Source organism: Trichosurus vulpecula, chromosome 5, assembly GCF_011100635.1.
Source record: "Trichosurus vulpecula isolate mTriVul1 chromosome 5, mTriVul1.pri, whole genome shotgun sequence".
Lineage (NCBI taxonomy): Eukaryota > Metazoa > Chordata > Mammalia > Diprotodontia > Phalangeridae > Trichosurus > Trichosurus vulpecula.
In genome coordinates this window covers 94,735,298-94,748,973 of record NC_050577.1, presented here as the reverse complement: position 1 = coordinate 94,748,973, position 13,676 = coordinate 94,735,298, and the positions used below count along the sequence as shown (strand labels likewise).

Sequence of the window (13,676 nt, the reverse complement as noted above, 5' to 3'; positions counted from 1 at the left end):
ACCTGAGCCCCAGACACCCCCAGCAGCAACAGCAGAAGCAGAAGCTGAAGCCAGAGAGGTCGCGACTAAAAGAACTGTTTTTCAATTTTTTAAAAAAGCTTGTAGAATATGGGTCAAAAGAATCAACTTTCATATAGGATTTGAACAGTTTCAGATAGAAAATAGACTGTGACATAAATAGAAAATACTGAAAGCCCTCACTCCAATCTGACATCCCAACTAGCTGTCCTCAACTTGGCTGAAATGCTTGAAAAAGTTGGTTCTAATCAGTGCCTCCACTTCCTCTCCTCCTACTCCATCATTTTTTTTAATTTATGTTTTATTATTTGTCTAATATTTTTAGTTTTCAACATCAATTTCCACAAGATTTTGAATTACAAATTTTCTCCCCATTTCTACCCTCCCCCCAACTCCAAGATGTCATATATTCTGATTGACCCATTCCCCAGTCAGCCCTCCCATCTGTCACCAAACTCCCCCCCCATCCCCTTTTCCCTTACTTTCTTGTAGGGCAAGATAGAGGTTTATGCCCCATTGCCTGTATATCTTATTTCCTAGTTGCATGCAAATACATTTTTTTGGACATCTTCTTTTAAAACTTTGAGTTCCAAAATCTCTCCCCTCTTCCCTCCCCACTCACCCTCCCTAAGAAGGCAAGCAATTCAACATAGGTCACATATGTATCATCACACAAAACCCTTCCACAATACTCATGCTGTGAAAGACTAACTATATTTTGCTCCCTCCAATTCAGTCCCCCCTTTTTCAATTTTCTCTCTTGACTCTGTCCCTTTTGAAAAGTGTTTGCTTTTGATTACCTCCTCCCCCATATGCCCTCCCTTCTATCATCCCCCCTTTTTATCCCCTTCCTCCTTCTTTCCTGTGTGGTAAGATACCCAATTGAGTGTGTATGTTATTCCTTCCTCAAATCAAATCCAATGAGAGCAAGATTCACTCATTCCCGCTCACCTGCCCCTCCTTCCCTTCCAATGAACTGCTTTTTCTTGCCACTTTTATGTGAGATAATTTAGCCCATTCTATCTCTCCCTTTCTCCCTCTCTCAATATATTCCTCTCTCATCCCTTAATTTCATTTTATTTTTTTAGATATCACCCCTTCATATTCAACTCACCCTGTACCCTCTGTCTCTCTACATATGTATATTCCCTTCAGCTACCCTAATACTGAGGTCTCATGAATTACACAGATCATCTTTCCATGTAGGAATGTAAACAAAACAGTTCAACTTTAATAAGTCCCTTATGATTTCTCTTTCTTGTTTACCTTTTCATGCTTTCCTTGATTCTTGTATTTGAAAGTTAAATTTTCTATTGAACTCTGTTCTTTTCACTGAGAAAACTGGAAAGTCCTCTATTTTATTGAAAATCCATATTTTGCCTTGGAGCATTATACTCAGTTTTGCTGGGTAGATGATTCTTGGTTTTAATCCTAGATCTTTTGACGTCCAGAATATCATTTTCCAAGCCCTTCAATACCTTAATGTAGAAGCTGCTAGATCTTGTGTTATTCTGATTGTGTTTCCACAATATTCAATTTGTCTCTTTCTGGCTACTTGCAGTATTCTCCTTGAACTGGAAACTCTAGAATTTGGCAACAATATTCCTAGGTGTTTTCTTTTGGGGACGTTTTTCAGGAGGTGATCAGTGGATTCTTTCAATTTCTACTTTAGCCTCCAGCTCTAGAATATCAGGGCAGTTTTGCTTGATAATTTCTTGAAAGATGATGTCTAGGCTCTTTTTTTGATCATGGCTTTCAGGTAGTCCAATAATTTTTCAATTATCTCTCCTGGATCTATTCTCCATGTCACTGGTTTTTCCAATGAGATATTTCAAATCGTCTTTCATTTTTTCATTCTTTTGGTTCTGATTTATAATATCTTGATTTCTTATAAAGTCACTAGCTTCCAGTTGCTCCAATATAATTTTTAAACCAGTATTTTCTTCAGTGGTCTTTTGGACCTCCTTTCCCATTTGGCTAATTCTGCCTTTCAAGGCATTCTTCTCCTCATTGGCTTTTTGGAGCTCTTTTGCCATTTGAGTTAGTCGATTTTTAAGGTGTTATTTTCTTCAGTATTTTTTGGGTCTCCTTTATCAAGTCATTGACTTGTTTTTCATGGTTTTCTCACATCACTCTCATTTCTCTTCCCAATTTTTCCTCTACTTCTCTTACTTGCTTTTCCACATCTTTTTTGAGCTCTTCCATGGCCTGAGCCCAATTCATATTTCTCTTGGAGGCTTTTGATATAGGCTCTTTGACTTTGTTGACTTCCTCTGGCTGTACATTTTAGTCTTCTTTGTCACTTAAAAAAGATTCCAAAGTCTGAGTCTGAATCGAGACCATTTTTGCTGTTTGCTCATGTTCCCAGCAAACTACTTGACCCTTGAGTTTTTTGTCAGGGTATGACTGCTTGTAGAGTAGAGAGTACTTTGTCCCAAGCTTGAGGGGCTGCACTGCTGTTTTCAAAGCTACTTCTACACAGCAAGCTCTGCCACACAAGTGGTCCTTCTCCTCCAAGAACTGCCAACCAGGATTGCGGCCCAGATCCAGGCAGGGCAAAGCAGGCTTTTCACTCCAGGTCTAGTCTGCTATTTAATTCCTCCCACCAGGTGGGCCTGGGGCTGGAAGCAACTGCAGCTGTAGCTCTGGAAGCAGCCTCAGAGCTGCACCATGTCCCCTGCCCCCAGGGTGTTGGCCAACCACCAATTCCTTTCACTCTGTCCCAGAAGCTTTTTCCACTAACCTTCTCTGTTGTCTTTGGTGTTTGTGGGTTGAGAAGTCTGGTAACTGCCAGAGCTCACTGATTAAGGGTGCCAGGGCCTGTTCTGCCCAGCTCCTGGTCTGGTTGGTCCTGGTGTAGCCCAAGCTGGGTTCTGCTCTGCTCCCAGCTCTGTGCAATGCACCCTTCCCAGTGACCAGCCAGGCTGTCCTGGCCTGGAGCCCTGCTTCCTTCTGCTATTTCGTGGGTTCTGCACCTCTAGAATTTGTTCAGAGTCATTTTTATACGTGTGTGTAGGGACCTGGGGGAGAGATTAAGCAAGTTCCTGCTTTCTAGCCACCGTCTTGGCCGCACCCCCTATTCTTTCTTTTAAGACATAAATTGTATCTTTTATCTTGCATTAAAACACCAAACAACAGCATTTCCATATATACAGCAGAACACGAAAAAGAACATTGCATATGAAATTATGAAGGTCCATTTTATACTTCTATTTTTTAGAAGAATATAATAAATTCCACCTATTACTTTCAAAACTGCCTCATTTATCTGTACTTCCTTCTTTTCTCTCCCTCCAAACCTCTCCACCATTAAAAAATAAAGAAAATTCTGACTAGGATAATCAAACAATATCGATCTCCAATATTACCAAATCCAACTACACACATGTATGGATATATGTGTGTGCATATATGTGTATATATATATGTATGTATGTATGTATGTATGTACATATATATTTTTAAGTTTATTTTTATCATTCACTTTAAAATTTTGAGTTCCAAATTCCCTCTCCCTCCAGCCCTTCCCCCACCTATTGAGAAAGAAAGTAATATGGTATTCATTATATGACAGTGTATATCTTTCTGCGATTCATATTCAACACCTCTCTGTTAAGAGGTCGGTGACATATTTTATCATGGGACCTCTAATGACTTGTTTCATGATTGTTTTTAACAGAACTCTTAATTCTTTCATATTGCTTTCCTTTACAATGTTGTTTTTCTTATATAAATTTTTGTTTTCCTCATTTTATTCTGCATGCATCAGTTTTGTTGGTTCTCTGAAATAATTTTTCATTTCTTATGATAAAATAATATTTAATTACATATATAATACCACACATTGCTCAACCATTCCCCAATTGATGTATTCCTCTTCAGATTCTAATTCATTTATAATCCCCTTACCCCTTTTAATTATCTCTTCAGAATCTGGAAGTCTGCTTTGTTGATAACTATTCCCTCCCCAGTATTATCCTTTCTCTTAAGATGCCAATCCCCTACCTTATTTCCCTGTTGAGTTTAACATTTCTCTTTCCTACATTACTGTGTTCCTTTTACTTTACCTTCTCTTCTCCCTTTTAAAACCATTTGAACAGAACCAATCCACTCTAGGTTCTCCCGTTTTTCTTATTTAACTCCCTTTTAGAATATTGCATTCCAAAATCTCCTCTAGTTTATATTAGCAGCTATCAGGTATGTGATCTTGATTATAGTTCCTTAGTAATTGAGCTGCTTTGGGGGAAAGTAGAATGCTTGCAGTATATTATCTTTCATATGGGAGCTCATAATTTTAATTATGACATTCCTAGGATTCTTCCTTTTAGGGTTTCTTTGAGGAGGTGATCAGGAAAGTTTTTCTGTCTTTGCCCCTATTTCTATTACATCTAGGCATTTCATTTATGATATCTTGAAACATAACGTCTGGACTCTAGTTTGGGTTGTGGCTTTCAGGTAGAGTAATGATTCTTAAATTTTCTCTTCTTGATTTTTTTCCAGTTCAGATGTTTTGGGGATGATGCCTCACATTTTGTACTATTTTTTCAATCTTCTGCCTTTGTTTTTAATATTCTTTGATATTTCATGGAGTTATTAGTTTCTATTTGATCAACTCTCTTCCTGGAGGAGTTTAGCATTTTCCATTGTGAGTACTTTGATATTATCTTGGATCATTTTATTGATTAGAGTCACAGTTGATCGTCATTCCGATATTGCAGTTACTGTATACAATATACTCCTGGTTCTGCTCACTTCACTTTACATCAGTTCATCTAAGTTTTCCAAGTATTTTCTGAAACCATCTTACTTGTAATTTTGTATAGCACAATTTTATTGCATCGCAATTGTATACCACAACTTGTTCAGTCATTACCCAATTGATGGGCATCCTCTCAGTTTCCAATTCTTAGCCACTAAAAAGAGTTGCTGTATGCATTTTCATACATATAGTTCGTTTTCCCCTTTCTTTGGTCTCTTTGGAAAACAGACCTAGTAGTGGTATTGCTGGATCAAAGAGTTCACATAGTTTTGTGGCTTTTGGGGCACAATTCCAAATTGTTCTCCAGAATGATTGGACCAGTACACAACTCCACCAACAGTGCATTAGTGTCTCAATTTCTCCACATCTCCTCTAGCATTTCTCATTTTCTTTTTCTGACATGTTAGTTCATTTCATAGGTTGACTAGGTACCACAGACTTGATTTAATCAGCATTTTCTAATCAATAGTGATTTAGAGCATTTCCTCATATTACTATTGTTAGATTTGATTTCTTCTGAAAACTGACTGTTCATATCCCCTGACTATTTATCATTTAGGGAATGGTTCTCATTTTTATAAATTTGGTTAAGTTCTCTATATATTTGGGAAATAAGGCCCTTATCAGAGAAAATATGATATATATGCCATATGCTATAAATTATATGCTATAAGTTTTCCCTTCAATTTTGACTTTCCTTCTAATTTTGGCTGCAATGTTTTTGTTTGTGCAGTTTCATGTAATCAAAATATTCACTTTACTTCCTATAGTCCTCTTGGTGTCTTGTTTGGCCATAACCTCTTCCCTTATCCATAGATCTAATGTGAAAAATTTTTTTCATGTTCTACTTATTTGCTTATGATATCAAGAAAGTTAAAGAATAAAAGCTAGGGTTCCAATTAGGAGGCTTTTGCAAAAATTCAGGTCAGAACTGAGTAGAACCTAAATGGGTATGGAGGTGGGGATGTTGTATGAATAAGGATAAGAGAAGACACACAGAGGTATTGTAGAGATAGAATTGTCAAAACTTGATTAAGTCACCAAAAGGATTTTCTAAAATCAAAGGTTAACTATGTAAACCCTATCCTTACTTAATAAACTTCAGTGCTGCCTTATTACCTCTAGCATCAAATATAAAATGTTTTAGTTGGCACACAAAGCCCTTCCTAACCTACCTTTCCTCCTACCTTTCCAGTCTTTTTATACCTTCTTCTTTGCCATATCCTCTTCAATCCAGTGACGATGGTCTCCTTGCAGTTACATGGACAAAACACTCCATCTCTTGACTGAACATTTTCTCTTACTGTCTCCCATTCTAGGAATGCTCTCCTTCCTTATCTTTACCTACAGCCTTCCCTGGCTTCCTTTAAGTTCCAACTAAATTCCTACCTTTTACAGGGATTCTTTCCCAACCCCTTGTAATCCTCCTGCTTTCCCTTTGTTAATTATTAACTGTTTATCCTGCATATAACTTGTTTGCATATATTTGTTTGCTTGTTGTCTCTTCCATTGAACTGTGAAGTCCCCAAGGGAATAGGCTGTCTTTTGCTTAGCACAGTTCCTGGCACATAGTGGGTGCTTAATAAATTTCTATTGACTGGTTATATATGAGAGTGTAACAATAATGTTGCTTGCAACTGCTCTGGGTGTATAAGACCAATAACACCAGCATACAGGGCTGCTAGCATAGGTTCTTTGATCTGCTTTTCTAAAAGAAAGCAACTTAAAAGGGGCCAACAATCTCACTTTAATCAAACATATATATATATATAATATATTTATGTATGTGTGTGTATACATACATATATACATACATACGTACACACATATATACACACACGTGTGTGTGTGTGTATATACATACATACATACATACATACATACATACATGCATGCATACATATCTACCATTCACTTAGTTCAGTGGAAAAGTCAACACCCTGACCTTCAGAGAAAATACAAACAGAAATTACAAACAAAAATTATATAAACAGAGCAAATAACACAAATCAGCAGCAGGCTTCTAATTGTTTGACCATAGCAATATATACATAGTTACCAGAGAGAGAGGGCAGCACAACCCTCATGACCTAGGCTCATGTGACTTAGGCTTCCATGTGACTTAAGCAGGTCACATGGGCCTATTAATAGATGGGAAAAATCTTCCCATCAAGCAACAACAATGCATTAAAAATATAGGGGTGTAGGGGAAAGTGTAGTCAGTCAGTCAATTAATATTTATTAAATGTGTATTATGTGCCAGGCATTGGGATAAGCATTAGGAATATTTTTTTAAAAAGGCAAAAGGCCATGCCCTCAAAGAGCTCACAATCTCCCTGGGGGAGATAACATATTTTTTAAAAAGTTGAAAGGAGATCAGGGGTTATTTACCTTGGGAGGGGGAATAATGAAGACTTGTAGCTGGGTAGAAAATGATGAGATGACTGTCCTAAGTTTTCTCCTTATGTGGAAGATCTGGGAGGCCCTCTCTAATGTCTACCTTCCACACCTTCTAATCCGAGGGAGGGAGAAATCCCAAATCTAGTAGATATTGAAGAGATATGAGTTTCAGAGTTGATGTGATCTTGCAGAAAGATAAATTACTGAAGATTTAAAATTCACTGCAAGGTTGTGAACCTAGTGACTAGAAGGTTGCTGCTGCCATGGATGTAAATAAAGAAGTTAGGAAAAGGGAAGCATGTGCTTTAAAGGGAAGATGATGAGCTCTATTGCAGCTCCATGTTCCTTTATTGGGTTCGAAGTGTCTATGAGACTTGCAAATGGAGATAGGTGTACAGCAGGTAGTCAGAAAAGGATAGTTGCTCAGGTGAGGGATGAAGGTTGTCTATGTAGATTGGTGTGCCATTTGCATCAAGATAAACCTGAGATCCTGACTGGTCACCAAGAGAAAGAGAATGTAAGAAGAAAAGAGGGGACAGGACAGAGTACATTTTACTACGAGCTTCTGGAGACAAGGGCTCTGCTTTTTAGGTGGACATTAAAAACTGAATATTAGAAATTATCTGTATTAGAGAAGGATTCATGGCCATGAACTAGGGGAGACGTATTTGAGCAGGGAAGGAAGTTTGTGGGTCATGGTTCAGGTCACACAACAGAGATAGATATGTATGTATTCCACCTAGGTTAGCCTCAGCACTTGCTGTAAACTTTTGTTTTTGCTACTTCCTTCACTATGAACAGGAAATGATTATTCTTCTTGCTAGGCTTAGCTTACCACAGAAGCCAAGTTCCTTCTAATAAGAGCTATTGAATGTGAAACTAGAAGGCAAAACTGGTGATGGACTGGGGTGGCAACATGCTCATAGGAAGTCACCACAGAACAAAATGAGAACCAAGAGATGTGAACAATTAATAGAGAATGAAGTGGGGAGAGTGAGGGGGAGACAAAGGGGAGAGAAAAGTGAGAGAGGAAGAGGACCAGCATCTGCCTTGGACAGCCCTGACAATTCCAAAGCAAACAAGCTGGAGTTGTCAAGTTATCATTTGCCTTAGATAATAAGGATGCATCAGTTAAAAAGTGTGTTGTATTGGAAGAATGAAAAAAAATTATTCGTGGGGATAAAAATACAAGCAAGACAGTCCCGGTCTTCAAGTAGCTTACATTATAACGGGGTGAAAATCCATATAGGGGAATGGTAGCCAAAGAGGAGTGTTTAGACAATGGAGTCACAGGGAATGGCAGTTAGTTTCACAGGATGATTGATGATTGACATTTTCTTTCCAGTGTTGAAGTAATTACTCAGAGTCAGAGCTAGTGTGCAGGCAAGGTGGAGGGGAAGGGTAAATGGAGATGTGTCAAGTCAATTAAATAAACATTTATTAAGCATATACTATATCCCAGGCAGAATATAAAGAATGGCAAAAAATGTAAAGGGGGTAAGAATTTTTATAGTGTCTACTATGTGTCAGAGGCTGCACTAAAGGCTTTAAGCTTTACAGGTATTGTCTGCTTTGATTCTTCCAACAACCTTGGAAGGTAGGTGACATTATTATCCACATTTTACTGCTGAGGAAACTGAGAACAATAGAGTTTATATGACTTGCCCAAGGTCACATATCTAGTGAATGTCTGAGGCCAGATTTGAACTCTGGTCTTCCTGACTCCAGGTCCAGGAGTTTATGCATTGTACCACCTAGCTACAGATTGTGCTTTCAAAAAGCTCACAGTCTAATGGGGGGTGAGATAACAAACAAAGTTTCACATATGTGTGTGTATATGTATTCATATTTAGACATATATATTGATATGTGTGTATATGTGTATATTAAAACTATGATATGTATATATGTATGTATACACACATTTATATGTAAACACATATACATATTTCATGAAATATATACATGTGTATAAATATATGTGTGCACATATGTATGTTTGGAGAGAGAGAGAAAGAGGAAGAGAGATGGGGGGAGAGAGAGAGAGAGGATAATTGGAGATAATCTCAGAGAGAAGACACTAAGATTAAGGAGGACTGCCGAAGCCATGTTGGAGAAGGTAGGAATTAGGTGAGATTTGAAGGAAACCAGAGAAGCCAGTAGGTGCAAGAGAATTCTGAGCATGGGGGACAGCCCCTAAAAAGAACAGAATCTGGAAATACAATAAAGTGTTGAGTAAAGAAGAGCAAAGAGGCCAGTATGACTAGCTTACAGAGTGTGTGGAGGGGGAAAGATATAAAATGACAGCAAAGGTAGGAAGGGTCCAATTTATGAAGGGTTTTAAATACCAAAGACAGGATTGTATGTTTCATCCTAGAGGTAATACGGAGCCACTGGAGTTTATTGAATAGGGGAGTGACAGGTACTTTAGGAAGATAATTCGACAATTGAGTGAAAGATGGAAAGATTGAATGAGTTTGGTTTTGAACATGATGAGTTTAAGTAATTTAAAGGACAGCCAGTTCAACATGTCCAACTGAGGAGCCTTAAGATTAGGAGGCAGGTTAGAGCTGAATAAGTAGATTTCAGAATCATCAACATAGAGATGATAATGAAATCCATGGAAGGGGATGAAATCACCAAGTGAAATTGTATAGAGGAAGAAGGGAAGACAGTCCAGTAAGTGTCTAGATGAAGATCCAACAAAAGAAACTAATAAGGAACAGTGAGGTAGGGCTGTACACATCAGCATCGCAGAAAGAGGGGCAGGTAATGGCATGGCATACCAGAGATGGGATGAGATATGGTGAATGCTTATCAATCAGAATCTAGGATCATGGATGTGGGAGTACAAATATAGGTTGGGGACAATATGACTGGGGCTGGTAGATGCACCAAATAGACATGTCTGTGAAGAATCAGAATTTTGATTACTCCCTCTCTCCATTTCTTATCTGGCTTGTTAGAGAGGCACAATGGTATTTCTCTTTGGGTTTGTTAATCATCTAGTTCATTGGACAGCTTCCATTGTTTTCTCATGCTCCTTCCATTTTCTGCTCTCATTGAAAACTGGCTGTCCAAGGATAAAACTTCATTCCTTGCCCTCTTTTCCAGTAGTGTCTATTCCTTCTCTTATATCTCTCTCCCCCAATTCATTCATCCCAGAGTGGGAGTCAAAGTACTCATTGATCCCCATTGCCACTAACAGACTCTTCTCACACCCTCACTCTGCAGCCTCTCCTCCTTTGAGATTCCCATTACCCAAATATATCACCCAATCCATATTCTGGGGCAATTATCTACCAGTCACTGGGACACTCTTCTAATAAATTAAGTGCCTTGTTCAGTCTCCCACTCTACTTCAACTCCTGCCTCATACTAGGGGACTTCCACATACATGCTGATGTTCCCTCATTTCCAAGGTCTTCAATCAACTCAATTCGCATGACCTGGTCCTCCACCTTACCTGAGCTACACACAAGAATAGCCACAACCTTGATTTTGACATCTCCTACAAGGGCTTCACTTTCATGATCAAGAACAATGAAATTCCGTGGTCTGACCACAACCTCCCACACAGATGTGATGGTGTCATGCCCACGCTCAAACATGTTTAGTGGCTTCCTATCATCTCTAACAAATTCCTCCATTTTACAGGTGAGACTCTGAGGGGTTAAGATACTTGCTTTGTATCACATAGTTAATAAGTGCCTGCTCTAAGATTTGAATATCCATCTCCCAGATCTGATAAAGTATTATGAATTAATGGATGAGCCATGCTGGGCATATTTTATTTTAAAATATGATCATTCTTACCAAAGGATCAGTTGTGGTTGATCTTTGGGCATCATTGATAGAACAGAAAATCATAGATCTAGAAAGATTCTTAGAGATTTTCTAATCTATCTTTATATATGAGGAAATTGAAACTCAGGCAGACAGCCTGATTTCTTCAAAGTCTCACAGGATTAGAGGCAGTCTCCTGACCCTGATCTCAGTGAAATCCCTGTTATGCACCATGGACTCAGTCCACAAAACATTCATAATTTGAATACTGGCTGTATTCATTGTCTCTACCCTGTCCATCTTCTGTCAATATTCAGTACAACAAAAGGAATGACTCCACCCAAAGTTTCCACTGTTTAAGCCTGATTATTTCTGTGGCTGTTCCAGGTAAACACAAAAGAAAGAAAGGTGGAAAGAAATGAAGAAAATCTCTGTGGTAAGGAATATTTTTGAAAGAGCACAAATGCTCACTTCCTGCTTGATTATTAGGTGGTAGGAACATTCTAGGCTAGGATAGTGCCCCACCTCCACTCTCCCCCAGTGTTGTAGCTCACAGGAAACACCCACTCCTTCTGGAGGGAGAGGGGTTCTGTGTAACATACTCTCTGTCAGCTTAGATGTTTGAGAGCTGGTCAAGGCTAGCAGCAGATGGCACAGTGGTGAGAGTGCTGAGCCTGGGGACAGGAAGACCCAAATTCAATTATCACCAAAGACACTTGTGTGACTTAGGGCAAGTCACTTTACTTCTACTTGCCTTAACTTTCTCAATTCTAAAATGAGTATCGTGCCTTTGGTTTTTGTGAAGATCAAATGAGATAATATTTGTAAATTACTGTAGACGTTGGTGTCACCAGTTAGTAACACAAAGCGTGTAAAAGCTGGTTGGGCTTCATTTTACAGATAAGAACACCAAGGCTCAGATAGAGGAAAGGATTCAATAATTGAGGTTACACAGGGTGTTAGTGGCAGAACTAGGTCTAGAGTCCAGGCTCACAGCATGGAACATTGATGAAGGGGGCAAGCCTGAGTAGCAAGGGCAGTACTGTGTCTCTGAATGAAGGCACTGAGAAGGGGGCAGAGGAGTCAACTCTGAGAGTAAGCTCTCACAATTAGTGTTCTATTCTTAAATTGTTGTCTTGTCAAGTGGAGAAACTGAAAGATCATCCTGAAAGGGTAGATTTGATTCCTGAATAATGTCCACTCCCTGTAGACTCAGGAGAGGAGAAGCAGCCCCTGAAAGAGCCCAAGCAGAGGGTAATCCTGGTGAAGAAACAGGAACCGGGAGAAGTGCAACAGGGAACAACATCCCTGGGGAGAATGTGTTTGTGTCCAAGCTTGGGACAATGTCAATGACCAGGATCTGCAACAAAGGGAACCAGAGCTGGGGAAGTGAGGAAATTGAAAGCATGGGCAGCCCTGATATCTTTGGCCTAGAGGTGTCTACTGAAGGTCTAAGTTCTCAAAAAATCATTCAGTGTAACATCCTCTCCTCCCTGGGGCCACACACACTGTTCCTTCTGACCCAGCAGGGTCACTATTCTAAGGTGGACCAGGACACCATGAAGAGGGTGAAGGAGATCTTTGGGAATAATGTCATGAATCACCCAGATAACTGGGTGTTTTCACCTAGAAGTAACTCCCTGCAGAATGACATCCAGTTCACAGAAAGCAAGGCCCTGAAAGAGCTGGTTGAGTGTTGTGGGGACTGGGTCTGTGTCTTCAACAATCTGGTCAAAGAGAGGGAGCAGGAAGAGCAAATGAAGGAGCTGCTAGATACAGCAGAGAGCCTAGTACAGAAGAATAGGGGCATGTACTACACCAATGAGGTTCACAGCCTAGTGGGAAAGCTTCAGTGGGCCAGCCCGAAGGAGAAGCTCAGGAAAACTGGAGAGAAACTGGCTGAGTACAAGGAGCAGACAAAGAGGACCCAGGCATCATGGGCAAGAGTCTTCCTAAGATGAGCACTCAGAGACTTGTGGGACCCAAGGGAATCTGATTCAGTGCTATGGAGATTTAACATTGTCATTCTTTACTTATTCTTTCCTTGGGTAAGGGTTTTCATGATGCTTTATAAGTACTGGTTTAGGCTCCAGCAGCTCTGAATTGTTTTTAGCTTCTGTCACTTTGATTAACTTTAGTGAGGAAATAGTGAGAAAACTTTCATGATTTAACAATTCTGAAGCCTTGGAGCTTACAGAATCCCTCCATCCTGCTGGTCTGTCTAAACCCTACATTGCCTCCAATGTCCACCTCAGCTGGCATATCCTTGGAAAGTCTTCCCATACCACACTAGCCCTCATTTACCTCTTCTCACTCACCTTTTTTTTCATACATAGTCTATAGCTGGTTGGCAGCAATCATACGTATTATCTTGCCTTTTCACTTAACAGTTTCATGTTCATGGATGCAGTATTCACTACATATAAACTCCTGGAGATTAAGTCAAGGACTATGTCTTCCCACCCAATAGAAGCGGATAGTGGTTTACTTTTACACTGGTCTTCAAGATTTTCTTTTACGACAAATGTTTGTAGGGAGTTCAAATATCAATCTGCTCATATCTGAGGTTTAAAGCATATAATTGGTTTATCTCTAGCAGTAATAAGGAATGTTAGAGCAAGGACTCCATCTAGGGCTTTTGATTTTAAATCCAAAGCATTCTTTCCATTTTACCACTCTGTTCCTCCTTCTTCTCTATATAAGGTTTGGGCAC

General features: G+C 39.4%; 1 pseudogene; it reads left to right on the top strand.

Annotated features, from left to right (window-relative positions):
* Positions 1-9,284: 9,284 nt before the first annotated feature.
* Positions 9,285-12,924, top strand: LOC118850932 (annotated as a pseudogene).
* The last annotated feature ends 752 nt before the right edge of the window (positions 12,925-13,676 follow it).